This window comes from Lissotriton helveticus, chromosome 2_1, assembly GCF_964261635.1.
Source record: "Lissotriton helveticus chromosome 2_1, aLisHel1.1, whole genome shotgun sequence".
Lineage (NCBI taxonomy): Eukaryota > Metazoa > Chordata > Amphibia > Caudata > Salamandridae > Lissotriton > Lissotriton helveticus.
Window position 1 is genome coordinate 275,427,643 of NC_136059.1, and position 12,392 is coordinate 275,440,034.

Genomic DNA, 12,392 nt, shown 5'->3' on the forward strand with positions numbered 1-12,392 from the left:
GAAAATTATAGGAACCCAGGTGGCAGTACATATTGGAACCATTCATGCAGGTATCTTGCAGAATAACCAGGGTACAAATAAAGTAACCTAAAGAAATGTCATTGAGCAACAAACTCCATAAATCTAGTATGATTCTGTTATTTGCAAGGTTCTATGTAATAATTCGCTCACCAGATAACCCTAATCCTAAAACAGCAATGCCTCTATACAAGCAGGCTTATAGAAAAGACATACATAGAATTTCACTATTACGCTGTCATTGTCAGGGGTAATTATGATAAAAATCACATGCCTACAGTCAACAGATTCTTATTAGTCGAATCAAGATATAAGCCCAGAGGCTCTAAAATTACATAAATACATTCTCATTTTAAAATGTAAAAAGCAAGATTATTTGCTTCATCATGACATAAGATTTCCTCTTAAGGAGATATCAACCCCTATTATGATTGGGTATGAGGTTGTCTAGCAACCAGTTCTGAGCTCACAACACAAGTGATCAACCACCTTGGTTTCATTTAGTCTCAGCAGTGGTGGCTCCTCCACTAAGTAAAATAAACGTAAAATGATAATAACTTGTGTTATCATCATTTTATGGTTCCTTCTGCTGCAGCTTTGCGTTTGGGTTGGCGCTCTTCCCATGAGATTGGAGCAGGGGAGGAGTGGTTTGCCCACTCCTTATAGCACATGACATTTTGGCCCTTTGGGGCCGGCCAAACACTCATGCGTACTTTGCATCTTCTTCATGCAGGCTGCATTACAACCTGCGTGGAGAACATGCCTAGGCCTCCATTCCCTGGCTGAGCACTGATCCACGGAGCTCGGACCAATCACAACACTGCATTGCAGCAATCTGATTGGCTATCTAGAGGCTGGGAGCCGGGTGCTTCCTGCTACTTCCTGTTATGTTATGTTATGTCAAACATTCTTGTAAAGCGCATGGCTGTCCCAGCAACAGGGCATCCCAGTGCTAAAAGCTGCAGAGTGGAGTCCTGCTGCAGGACCAGAGTCAGGAAGAAGAGGACAGAGGAGAGACGGTGGCCAGCCAGCCATCACAAGTAAGTGTTTTTGTTTTTATAAAACTTTTTACATCCCCCACCCACCTCCTTGCTCCCGCCTCACTACCCAGGTCCGGTAGCAGCCACTATTGATTCTCAGGCCCTGGTTCCCTACTTGCTGTGGGTGTACTACAATTTTTTGGCAACCAGTTCACCTCCAGGGAGTGCTCTGGTGGCTCATTTGCTTCCTGCATTTGGGGTCTTGTGGGGGATCGCTCCCAACTTTAGATTACCTCCTAAAATTCCTCTGATGGTGGGAGAGTGGCAAAGTCCATCAGAGGCACCCAATTTTCAAAAATGTATCTCATTCCTTCATAAGAGAACGTATGGGCTTCACCATAACTCCTGCCATTTCCTTGATGCATCTTTAATGTTCCTTTTGACAGTTAAGCCTTTATTACAATATGGGTGCACCTGGGGTAATGAGACACACATGTCAGTATTAAAATGCTTGCCGTGAGGACCTAGACGATTTGTGGTAAGCACCCCACTTATCACGCTGCGCACAGACCTAGGAGTAGACCAATTGCAGAAGAAATTGGCTGTAAACCCCTCAAATTCTGGCGGCAATTGAGGGTGGCCCCAAATTGGCTGAATATAGGACAGAGCTGCAAAAAATATTGGTATTCCCTAGTATAGGTAAACTAGCCTGGTTTGCACACATTAAGGAAGGTTTTCACACAATAGAGTAGAGACAGCCTCTGGAAGGGAAACAACCTTTACAACGCAACTTTTACAACGCACTACCATTAGCATGCAGTCATTACATCGCACCATCCCTTACATCGCATACCATTACAACGCATACCATTACAACTCATAGTACCCTTACCCTACTGTTGCACCCCCTGGAGTTATAATAGTAATTTTTACCCCTAACCTATCCAACACTTACCCTACTGTTGCACCCCCTGGAGATAGAATAGTAATTTTTACCCCTACACTATCCAACACTTACCGTACTGTTGCACCCCCTGGAGTTAGAATAGTCATTTTTACCCCTATACTATCCAATACTTACCATACATGCAATGTAATGGTATGTGTTGTAATGGTATGCATTGTAAAGGTAGTATGCGTTGTAATGGAATGCGTTGTAAATGTAGTTTTAGACAATTCGTTGTAATGGCATGCGTTGTAATGGAATGCGTTGTAAAGGATGTTGCATTGTGAAAAATGCGCTGTAAAGGCATGCTTTGTAAAAGTATGCATTGTAACGTCATACAACCCCTCTGGAGTAATCCACAGGTTGCTTGTAGTACAATCTCGCATTTCTGAACATAAAGGATACCTATAAATTGGAGCCATGCCTAAATGAAATACAACCAGCCCTGGCTAGGAAACGTTATGCTCAGTTAAGGCACAGTTTTCTCCTTCTGCGTGTGTGCATTTTCACATGGGCTGGCAGCACTGCCTTGGGGTGCCCTGCATGCAGTATGGAAGAGGAGACCGAACTCCATGTAAGTTTTTGTTTGTCAGGATATAAAAAAAAAAAAGACAAAGAAGGCTGGTACAACTGTGTAGGAACCTGGGTACAAGGCGCTGTGAAGAAACCTTTAGACTCCTGAAGTATAATACTTAATTGGCAACTGTTTATGCTGTATCTTGTTTTTCATCTTTTATGTTGTGGGCGTGTAAGGTTTTTTTAGGAACCAGTACTGGACTAAATGCTGATTGACTTTTTCAACCACCCTTGTTTTAATTTCATCATGGTTTTACCTTCGTTTTAACAGGTTTGATCTGTTTTTATATATTTTATGTTTTTTTAAGGTTCTTTTATGGTCCACATGCCGAAATAAAGAAAGATTGGATTGGATTTGATTTGATAGGATTGGCTATGAGGAGAGGGTTTGAACTCTCCTCGGGCAGGAGAGAATTTCTCTAAGCATAAAAATTGATGGCCATATTCACAAGGAGTTAACTCCAATGTACCTCCACCTTAACGCAGCAAAAGTGAAGATATCTTTAACAACCCATTCACAAGCTGGTGCAAATTGCAGACAACACCAGTATTCCCGCGACCTGCCCCCAAATATATCACCACCGTGGACACCACCAACTAACACTATCGAGATGCAGAGAAGGCATTCCCGTGCAAAAACACTCAAGAAAACCACAACACCATATTCACAATGAACTGCCAGATCTGTGAAGCAAAAAACAGGGATAACTGCGGTAACACCATGGATTTTACACCTGCCTTTTGCTGGTGCTAAGCAGGACGACTACCTGCAGCATTGAAGGGAACACAGCCAGGAGCCTTTTAAGATGCAGGTATTCCAGATGGAAGTTGTCTGCCTAAGTTAGCCCACTAAAATGATAGTATTTTTGGTTACAACAAATGGTCAGACTTCGAGGAAGCTGATTGCCGCAGTCACCATGCTGCCAATCTCACAGTGACACTTGGCTTCCAGCAGGGGAAGTGTTGGGCAGGGAGGTTAAAGTAGTGATGATGGGACTTTTCAGGCAATTATTGGCCATTCACAATGTATCGCTGGCTAACGCACAATTTTAATTTGCCATTGCGATGATTAGTATGTGGGTTTTGACACCCCTTTACTGTTACTATTACCATGTACTGTGGGCTTGAAAATAGTCCGATTACATGGCAATATTAATCAGGGTTAGGCAGCGTTAACTTTTCTGGCGATGACTGACGATGGCGATAGTTATCACCCGTCTTTGTGAATATCCCCTTGAATGTATGGAATTGCAGAAGTTCACAGGATACACATCACAAATAAAAGATAAATTGAAGTAAAAATGCAATTAAGCATGCAATATTCCATCAGCGGTAGGTGTCCCTAGTCCCAAATTCCCCAGTAGTTCCAGAAAACCGTGCAAGACCATCAAATTAAAAGGATGATATTTTGGACCCCGCTGAACCAATTTGGGTGAGACTTTCAATATTGTAAATGTAGTTGCAAGTTGCAACAAGAAAGGCCACTGACCAGAAGCCTTCTGATCCCTAAATCTCTTGAAAGAATTCATTAACCTTCCTGGCTGCCTCTGTCACTATTGCTCCTATCTCAATAGTGAATTTTAACATGTTTTAGGCATCAGAGCGCATGCACTGGGGTTTGCTTAGCTGAGTCCCATTGTGCAGTCAAAAACCCATCAGCATCATTTTACAACAATTGGGGGTGACCACGAAAAAAAAGGCTGTTGGAAGATGGTTTATTGGTGGTGGTAAGTAACAAGGCCACCAACACTGTACTGGGTCCTAAAATGGGTCTCTATAAATTAGTCCCTTGCTCAACCTTTGGTAGCTGACACTGAGCCAAAAGGCGTATCTAAGGAGATAGCCATGTAAAGTATTTAAAAACACCAATACAGTAAAAAAGTAAGGCACAACACATCGATTTATAAAAATAGGACATATTTTATTCTTTAAAATGACACCAATGCCATCAAGATCCAATATAGGGAACCGGAAATATGAATTTTTAGAGAATAACACTTTCTTGTGCTTAGAAACCGAAAGGGCCACTCTAGGACTTCTGGTCATGCTTGAAAGTCAAAGCTTCAGGTTAACCGTGATGGAGCCCTGCTCGGATACACTAAGCAGGAGTCCCTGGTCAAAATTTTTACTTCACACATTTCTCGAGCTTTGTCCTCTGAGGTTGTCTGCTGTTCTTTACCAGGCCAGATTCCCTGCAATAGGGAACCCAGAAATAAGGGGTACATCTGCCTGCAAGGCTTCATCCACTCCATTGATGAAAAGGAAAAACAATAAAGGGGCTAGTATGCATCCCTGGCTAATGCCATTTCCTACACTAAAATCAGATGAGCATTTGCTCTGTGGACCATAACAGACTTTGCTCAATAGATTCTTATAAAGGAAAGCCAAGAAGCAAGTAATCGCTATGGGAGCACCAAGGCTATTCAGGGTGTCCATAGAATAGCAATATGTTTGACCTAGTCAATCTTTCTAAGATCTACAAAGCAGAGATACAAAGACCCCAGTTTAGCCCTGGTATATTTCCCTATTAACAGATCTAAATAAACTCATTGTTTCATTGTACCTGGACCCCTCCTGAACCCAAATTGCGATGGGAAAAAAATAGAATTTTCCTGGGCCCATTCCTCCAGCCTCTGTAACAAAACCCTGCTAATCAATTTTACAGAAGTGTCCAGTGGGGAAAAGGGGCGGTAGCATTTAGGATCCAATTTGTCACCATTTTTAAAAAAGGAGATGATTATTGACACAGACCTAGTCTGGGGAATTGTACTTTCAGATGCTGCATTGAATGCCCTAGTTAGAATAGGCCCCCATAGTTCTTTGGATGCCTTACAAACACCTACTAGGACCCCATCAGGTCCAGTGGCCCCTCCACTAGCACTAGAATTTATAGTGCAAATGACTTTGTCAATAGAAACGTTAAGTAGGATTGGATGCCAACTACAGGTTCATTTGGTTCCAATTTCTCTGCCCCTGTTTAAAGTATCTTGAAATATTTTAGTAAAATGTTCCACCAATGCATCACAGGCTACAAAATAGTTAATCTCGGAGTTCTTATCGGATTTCAGAAAAGGGGCATTAGTCGTATCCGAAAACAACTTACTATCTCTTGTCTTTGCAGATTGTCTCTAATTGGCCATGCCTCTTCATGTAAAAACCTGTTTCTCTCTGCAATTACCTTCATATTCTTGTTATGTAGAGCCTTAATTAACAAGGTATCTCTAGGGGAGTGATGTAGAGCCTCTCTTAGTAGTTGAGAGGTCCGAGTACAGAGTGTATCAGGAGGGTATTGGCACAAATGAGAATGCTTTTAAAACTATTTAGCATATGTTGCTGGATTACCACCTTCTCCAGATAATATTTAATCTTCGTTGGGTTCCTCCTAATAATTTCCTCTAGAAAGCTGTCAAGTTCAACTTTTGCCTTTCTAATTCGGACCCAATTTTGCCAAACTGGAATGATGTTGGTAGCTGTTTTTGGATCTACTTCTTTATGGCCCCAGAACGAAAAAAGTATTACAATTGGGTATAGTCACTAAGTACAGATGGAATAATACAGGGGGTACCACATTTGTTACAAGTGGCCATAGCCACCAACATATGATCAATTACTGTGCGAGCAGCTCTACCAGTAACAGAGGGGATCCGTACCCCATTATAACCACTATTGATCTCAAGAATAAGGGGATCATAATTAAAAATAAACCATAATCATAATGACAGAAATGCAGCAAATCATCTCCATCCCAATTCGAATATTCACAAACCTGTGATACAGGTAAAGGGCAACACTGAAAAATAAAATCCTGTGCCCATGTTACAATAACATTTTAATGAATTGGACATACAAAAGCTTCCAGGGCTGCATCTAAAGTACAAACCACAGAGGTATGGGTAGAGTCGAAAACACGATTATAAGAATTGAGCAATATCACATCAGGTCCCCTTTTAATAATTAACCACAGCATCTGGGTATGCGGTCCAGCTGACAAAGGTAATTTAACCGTGACAGGGAGGTTATTAGAAATTAGGACTTGTAAACCTCCTATTGCCGTTTCCATTGAGGAAGGAATAGCACCCAAAAAATGGGAAGAGTACACCTTGACATGAAATTGAATCACACACCAAGTTTCTTGGAGGCATGTAATATTGAGCCCAGTAGTAACAGTTGACCATTCTAACTCGCTCGCCTTGTTCTTCAGCCCACATATGTTCCATGTAGCAAATAAATAACAATCCTCAACTCCAATATTAGTGCTAAGCGTTGGGCATTTGACATAATGTGCCACATGCTCGGCGCTTGAAGCGCGGTCTTGTGCGCTTTTATTTGCGCGTTTTAAAGGGTAAAACTACATTCTCGATTTGTTGCGATTAGTGGGCTTGTTAGGACATACCTGCACATAAAATTTGTCATCTGCACCGCTGTTGGGCGGCCCGTTAGCTGGACTGGGGGTTAGGCGTCATCTTGGGAGGGGAAGTGCCGGCAAGGGACGCCATCTTTGTTGGCGTTCCAGCTGTTGCTGCAGACATAGCACGATTGGGTGCTATTTAAACGTCCCCATGATGACGCGCAGCGGTGACGCGCAGCGGGCGCGCCATAGGCGAGCCCATCTTTGCCCATCAGTGACCATCCGGGACCCGGGGCCAGAACCCCTGGCCCAAATTTGCATTACTCTAGATGTGAATTATTGGAGCTTAACATGGGTAAGTCCCATCTTGATCAGGATTGCATATATCTGTTAGCTCGGGAGGGCCTTTTGATTACATCTAAGAGCACAAGAGCGCGGCAGCGCTACTCCTATGCTCACGTTTTAAACTATGGCCTGTTGAATACGCGCTCTTTGCAGGGCCACAAGTTGGAGGTCTTTTCACTACTGGAAGACGGGGAGCTAGATGCCCTTGCGCTTACCGAAACATGGTTGGAGGATTGTTCGGCGCCGGATTTAGTGGCGGCCCTACCAGATAACTATCTGGCACTCCACTTCAATAGGGAGGGAGCTAAGAAAGGAGGTGGAGTAGCTCTTCTCTATCAGGCCCGTCTCCGCGCCGAAAGGTTTCTATCCGAAACCCTGGGGGGCGCAGAGGTTATGGGGGTAAAACTCAGGCGGGGGGCGGTATGTGTGGTGTTTTTGGTGGTATACCGACCGCCTTGGGCCTCGCCAGAATTCCCGGCTCTCTTTATTAGATTGGTTCAGGATCTGCGTTCAAGATATTACAAAATGATTGTTGTCGGGGACTTCAACTACCATTGGGAAAAATCCCCTAAAGAGGGGCAGGCGCTACAGATTGAGGAAGCAATTTCCTCTTTGGACTTCACTCAACAAGTGAAGGGACCGACACACGAGAAGGGACATGTGCTTGATTTAGTTTGGACCACTATGCCAGTCCAGGGCTCTACAGAGATCTTGCCATGCGCCTGGTCTGACCACTCTTTAATAGGGGCAGAATTCTATTGAACGGCCACCTGTCCAAGCCTGGGGAAGGTTGGAAAATGGCCCGGAAGTGGAGAAACATCGATGGGGAGAAAATGGTGCATCTCCTGGAAGAGTCTCCTCCAGTAAAGGAGCAGGACGCTAATATTGATGCCCTTTATGGACACCTTCAGTATAGATTGGGGAGAGCCATTGATTTGGTGGCACCCCTTCGTAGGGTGAAGAAGGTGGAGAGAGGAGTTGGGGCTCCTTGGTATAATGACTCCTTACGGGATATGAAACGTGGGGTGAGGAGGAAAGAACGAGCATGGCGGAAAGAGTATGATGCCACTGCCAAGAAAGAATATATTTCATCCTTAGCGATTTACAAACTAGCCATCCAAACTAGGAAGGCTGCTTTCTTTGAGGAAAGAATAGTTGCAGCTAGAAATCCACAGAAGGAAATCTTTCGGGTCCTGGCTGAGCTCAGGATAAACAAAGAGCAAAGCACTGAGTTCGCCCAGGAGGATTGCCAGAGGTTCCAGGACTTCTTTGTGAACAAGATCTCCGATATTCTGGGAGAAATTGCTGCAACTACACCCCTCGACTGTCCTCGCCCACCTGACCATACTGCCCCGTCGGATATTATACCGTTAGCTGAGTTCTCCCCAATTGCAAAACAGGAACTACTTACGATTACGGACCGAGTCAAATCCGGCTCTCAGGTTGATCCATGCCCTCCTGATGTGTTCAAATTGGCACTGCCAGGTATTGAGAAAGAAGTTTTGCATCTGTTGAACACTTCCCTTCACACAGGACAGGTCCGTCTAGCTTTCAAAGAGGCTCGCCTGATTCCTCTACTAAAAAAACCTGGATCGGACACGAAGTGTTTGAAGAACTTCCGACCCATTTCCCAGCTGCCTTTCCTGGCTAAGGTGATCGAGCAGCATGTGCTGGCATTGCTCTCAGGACATCTAGAGAGCAACAACCTGCTGGAGTCCAATCAGGCAGGGTTCCGTGCCAACCATAGCACGGAATTAGTCATGCTATCAATCCTGGATGAATTGAGGAGTCGAGCTGATATAAAAACACAGAGCGCCCTGGTACTACTGGATCTCTCCGCGGCCTTTGATACCGTGTGTCATGAACAACTATTGTCGCGGTTGAGGTCTTTTGGTATCAGGGGTACAGCACATGCATGGCTTACATCATTCCTGCAGGGCAGGACACAAAGAGTACAGTTGGGGGATCTCCTTTCCACCTCTGCTCCCATCACTTGTGGGGTTCCACAGGGTTCTGCCCTGTCACCCCTACTCTTTAATATTTACTTGCAGCCATTAATTGCACTCCTGAATAGGATGGACTGCCTAGTATACAACTACGCCGATGACACCCAGATAATCATCCGGCTGGATGATGGCCCGGGAGCGTCTACCAGGTTGCAGGACATACTCAAAGCCACGGTTAATTGGATGTCCGAGAATTCCTTAAAAATCAACCCGGACAAGACGGAAGTGTTGCCTATTTCCATCACGGGCAACCCCTGGAGCGAGAAATTCTGGCCTGTGGAGCTGGGTGTGCCACCGGAACCGGCGTCTGCAGTCAAAAGTTTGGGCCTGTACGTGGATGATAAACTCTCCATGAAAAAACAAGTTACCACGGTAGTGGGCACCTGTATAGGCCTGATGCGACAATTGAGGAAGATCTCTGCACTACGCTCATTTTCCACCTTGAGACACGTGGTTTCAGCCACAATCCTGGCTAGGCTGGACTATGGAAACTCCCTGTATATCGGTCTACCCCAGCGGCTGCTGGATATGCTACAGGGGGTTATGAACGACGCAGCCCGGCTGATTTACAAGAAACCTAGGACAGCCCACTCTTTCCCTCTGATGCAGGAGCTACATTGGCTCCCGATTCGGCAGAGGGTTGTATTTAAAGGATTGTGTATCGTACATAAGGCGCTGTATGGTAATGCACCAAGATACTTGAAATCCCGCCTGTCCCCATATACACCGAGCAGGACTTTGCGCTCGTCAGACGCTACCCTCTTGTCCCAATCCCATTTTAAACTGGCCACGGTGGGGGGACGTGCTTTCTCCAACACACTCCCAGCTTTATGGAACAAACTGGCCCCAGAACTAAGGAAGGAATGCAATCTGTTATCCTTCAGGAAAAAGTTAAAAACCGTATTGTTCAAGCAAGCATGGAGTAGCCTCTAGGCGTTGTGTTAAGATCAAGTAAATACCGAACCCCACTACGTAATCTGGACAAACAGCGCTTAGAGACCCCGGTGGTTATAACGCGCTATACAAATTAAATGAATAAATAAATAAGATGGGACATTGGAACTACAGGGCTTAACATCTATGGCTGGAGTAGGCCATAGATTCTTTTCCTAGTATTATATTCCTAGCCATTTAAACATATTGTATTAAGTTCTAGCAGCCTGGCCAATGGCTCGATTTTGTTAGATTCAGCTCCCACTATTATGTCATACCGCTCCCCACCATGCCTTGTTGGAATCATTCATTGTCATGTAATTGAGCCAATGCTAAGAACCCATTAAATGTGGCTAGTGGAGGAAGAATTTGGTAGACCGCTCTATCCACCTAGGATTTCTCCTGCGAGATCGGGATGTTGTAAACTAATACATAATACAATCATGTTTAAAGGTCTTCCTTAAAGTCCCTACCTACCCCACTGTCCGGGTCATCAATATTTGATGTGATCGATTATTCTTATCAAGCTAAAGCACAACTTTATTCTTTGAGGATTCATTCTGTCCTGGGTTAAATGATGATACTTTAACCATTACTGCTACATTAAGGCAGAAGGCTGGGGGTAGATTAATTGTCACAGGGTCACAGTAAGTCAATTTCACCTTAGTTACCGGGGCCAGTATCTGGGTTTGTGGTTAACCTCCTATTTGTATGCACGGCATAGGAGAAAAATCAAGGGCAGAGATAGAGAGTGTCACACGTTGGAGATAAAAGGGGCGCAGAGGCACATACTAACTGGGAATTGGATGAAGAGATTGTCCCATTATTAACCCTTTCAGATCTTATATTACAAATAATTTTTCAATAGAGTCTAGGTGCTTTTTAACAGACAAGATTATCACATGCAACATCCCCTTAATGGTCTCAAGCAGTCACAATGTCTTCGATAGATCTAATGGAGTCCCTAGATAACCAATGACCAACCGCTCCCTCTGGCTTAAGACCAGGCAAAGGTCTTCTTCCTTTAGGTCCAGGTTGCGATTTCCTTTTGGTCGGGGGACCCTTATCAAAGGATTACTCTATGCTTGGAATGTGCTGCACTGCGATTTCGCTTTATGGACTTCGTAGACTGGGGTAATTGGAACCCCTAAAGCATTGCCCATAGACGGATTAGCAAGTTGCACACTTGGAACAACTGGATCTTGGATTAAACCAAAGCTACACAAGCAGTTGTGGCTGAAACACTGCGTTCCACACATTCATTCTCCTTGTTTAGGCTACTACGGCTTTCTTAATATACACATCCAGCGTTAAATCACTAGCCTTGGTCTGCAGTATAGATTTCCTTTTACCCAAGCTGATCTTCTGAGTGTGCCCGGCTACACGATCTTTGCTCCTCGCACAGCAAGAGCACCCATGGGATTTGTAGAGTTCACAACATCGGTGGCAGCATCCTGCCGCAGAGTCTGCTGAGGGTTGTAATTCGCCCATCAATTCCCGGCTACATGATCTCTGCACCCCGTGCAGCAAGAATACCAACAAGGTTTGAAGAACGCCTACAGGCCACAACGGCGGCACTACCAGGAAGGCCAGTACCATAATGTAATTACCTAATACAGGCAAAATGGTAGGTGAACAGCAGATATCCACTTACCTCCTCCCCCTGGCGTTGCTGCTGCTGCCACCACCTGCACACAAAGGAAAAGGCACTTGTACTTGCAGTCTGTAGTCTATAGGTTTCAGTATTAGGTTGTAGCAACAGGATATCAAGCAACATATCAAGCAGATGGACAGCAAGAGCAGAAAGAACAGGATTTGAGACCCCTGCTAGTTCTCAGGTCCCAGGCATCCAGAGTCCACCCTAGTTTTCCTTAAGACAGTAAACTCCCCCCCCCCCTTGCAATGGTCAGAGTCTTTCCCAGGTGTCAAAGCCTTTCACACAGCCAAAATCAGGTAGAACTATGGCAGACCTGTGGCAGGCACAAGCAACACCCAACCAGCACTCTGTGCAGCTGTGCCCGAATGCCACATCCTGCCATACACCCAAATCCATCCACCTCTTTGAGTGGAACGGGTGCAGTGGTGAGGCAATGGTCACAGCTAGAAACCGCCAGTGCAGCGGTGCAACAGTAATGGAGGGTGCTAGCGGGCCATGTGTCAGTTAGAGCAGGGGAGGGGATGAATAAACAATTTTGATCAGTTTCTTGACACCGAAAATCCAGAAAGAACAAAAGTGCTCC